Source organism: Macaca thibetana, chromosome X (assembly GCF_024542745.1).
Source record: "Macaca thibetana thibetana isolate TM-01 chromosome X, ASM2454274v1, whole genome shotgun sequence".
Classification (NCBI taxonomy): domain Eukaryota; kingdom Metazoa; phylum Chordata; class Mammalia; order Primates; family Cercopithecidae; genus Macaca; species Macaca thibetana.
This window is the reverse complement of record NC_065598.1, coordinates 62,398,435-62,401,113: the sequence shown is the minus strand read 5'-3', so window position 1 is coordinate 62,401,113 and position 2,679 is coordinate 62,398,435. Positions and strand designations below refer to the sequence as shown.

At 47.1% G+C, this 2,679-nt stretch overlaps 1 pseudogene; it reads right to left on the bottom strand.

Annotated features, from left to right (window-relative positions):
• Nucleotides 1-482: 482 nt before the first annotated feature.
• LOC126946525 (tubulin beta chain-like) lies at nucleotides 483-1,817 on the bottom strand (annotated as a pseudogene).
• Nucleotides 1,818-2,679: the final 862 nt, after the last annotated feature.

Here is a 2,679-nt window from a genome sequence, read left to right as displayed (position 1 = left end):
GGATTTCCCTCTCCAAAACTTTTAGAACAGGAAATCCCATTCCCTTCATTATATAGTGACTTCTATCCACTACCTTCTGCCATTTTCTACTTTGGGCTTAGGATGGTGGCCGTTATCTACATGGGTTTTCAGCACCTGGTTGGTTCTCAATGGGATCTGGATGAGACCCAGCTTCTTGGAGATTTTTAAGAGGGAAATATTAACTGGATAGATGGAAGGAATGGACACCAGAAGGAAATACAGGGTCACCCAGACTGACAGAAATCTAGGTTTCCCAGAGTGGAAAGAGAGAGGAGACTTTCAACAAACAAGTATTTATTGAGTGCCTGCTATGTGCCGGGCACTGTTCTAGACTCCCCTCCCAGAAGAAAAAACAAAAAACAAGATAGCGGCAGCAAACACAAATTCTGAGGGAGAGGAAAGGGGCCGTTGAGTAAGACGGCTAAGGGAACTGAGAAACCTGAGGTGATGGGGGCTCTGGCTTAGGCCTCCTCTTCGGCCTCTTCACCCTGAAATGCTCCTCCTCTTCTACGGTGGCATCCTGGTACTCCTGATGCTCAGAGACGAGGTAGTTCATGTTGCTCTCAGCCTCCGTGAACTCCATCTTGTCCATGCCTTCGCCTGTGTACCAGTGGAGGAAGGCTTTCTGGCGGAACATGGCAGTTAACTGCTCCGAGATGCGCTTGAAGAGCTCCTGGATGGCAGTGCTGTTGCCGATGAAGGTGACTGCCATCTTGAGGCCACGTGGTGGGATGTCACAGACAGCTGTCTTGACGTTGTTGGGGATCCATTCCACAAAGTATCTGCTGTTCTTGTTCTGCACGTTAAGTATCTGCTCATCGACCTCCTTCATGGACATCCGACCACGGAAGACAGCAGCCACGGTGAGGTATGGGCTGTGGCGGGGGTCACAGGCAGCCATCATGTTCTTGGCATGGAACACCTGGGTGAGTTCCAGCACTGTGAGAGCTCAATACTGCTGGCTTCCATGGCTGGTGAGAGGGGCAAAGCCAGGCACAAAGAAATGGAGGCGTGGGAAGGGGACCATGTTGACTGCCAACTTGCCGAGGTCAGCATTGAGCTGGCCAGGGAAGTGGAGTCAGGTGGTGACACCGTTCATGGTGGCTGAGAGGAGGTAGTTCAGATCCCCGTAGGTTGGTGTGGTCAGCTTCAGAGTGTGGAAGCAGATATCATAGAGGGCCTCGTTGTCAATGCAATTGGTCTCATCAGTGTTCTCTACCAACTGATGGACGAAGAGGTGGCATTGTAGGGCTCAACCACGGTGTCAGACACTTTGGGTGAAGGCACCACACTGAAGGTGTTCATGATGTGATCAGGGTTCTCTTCTCAGATCTTGCTGATAAGGAGAGTGCCCATTCCAGAGCATGTGCCCCCGCCCAGTGAGCGGGTCAGCTGGAAGCCCTGCAGGCAGACACAGCTCTCTTCCTCCTTTCAAACCACATCCAGAACAGAATCAACCAGCTCCACTCCCTCTGTGCAGTGGCCTTTGGCCCAGTTGTTACCTGCCCCAGACTGACCAAGTACAAAGTTGTCTGGTCTAAAGATCTGGCCAAAAGGACCTGAGTGAACAGAATCCATGGTCCCAGGTTCTAGATCCACCAGGATGGCACGAGGAACATATTTGCCACCTGTGGCTTCATTGTAGTACACAGAGATATGGTCCAGCTGCAGGTTGCTGTCCCCATGGTAGGTGCCGGTGGGGTCGACGTCATGTTCATCACTGATCACCTCCCAGAACTTGGCACGGGGATCTGGTTGCCACACTGACCGGCCTGGATATGCACGATTTCCCTCATGGTTAAAATTTATTTATTTTTGCTCGCTTCAAGGTATGTATGGGGCAAGAAAATAAGTAATTTTTTTCTCTGCAGGTCGCAGGCTGCAAGGTTGGAATGCACCCCAGAGGCTGGAACAGCGAGGGTTTTTTGTTGTTGTTGTTTTGTTTGTTTGTTTGTTTTCCTTAGGACTGCCTTGGTTATTCAGGCTCTATTAGGTTCTATATACCTTTTTAAATAGTTTTTTTTTAGTTTTTGTGAAAAATATCATTGGTAGTTTGATAAGAATAGCTTTGAATCTACACATTGCTTTGAGCAGTATGGCTGTTTTAATTATATTGACTCTTCCCATCCGTGAGCATGGAATGTTTTGCCATTTATATGTGTCATCTCTGATTTATTTGAGCAGTGTTTGGTAGTTCTTGTAGGGATCTTTTACCTCCCTGGTTAGCTGTATTTCTAGTTATTTTATTTTGGAGCCGGCAGTTGTGAATGGGATTGGCTCCCAGCTTAACTGCTGTTGGTGTATATGATTGGTAGTGATATTTGCACATTGGTTTTTGTATCCTGAGACTTTACTGCAGCTGCTTATCAGCTGAAAAAGCTTTATGACTGAAACTATGGGGATTTCTAGATAAATAATTATGTTATCTGCAAACTGGGATAGTTTGACTTCCTCTCTTCCTATTTGGAACCTTTATTTTTTTTTTCTCTTGTCTAATTGCCTTGGCTAGGACCTCCAATACTATCTTGAATAGGAATGGTGAGTGAGGGCATCCTTGTCTTATGACGGTTTTCAAGGGGAATGCTTCCAGCTTTTGCTCATTCAGTATGATGTTGGCTGTGTTTGTCATAAATGGCTCTTATTATTTTGAGGTATGTT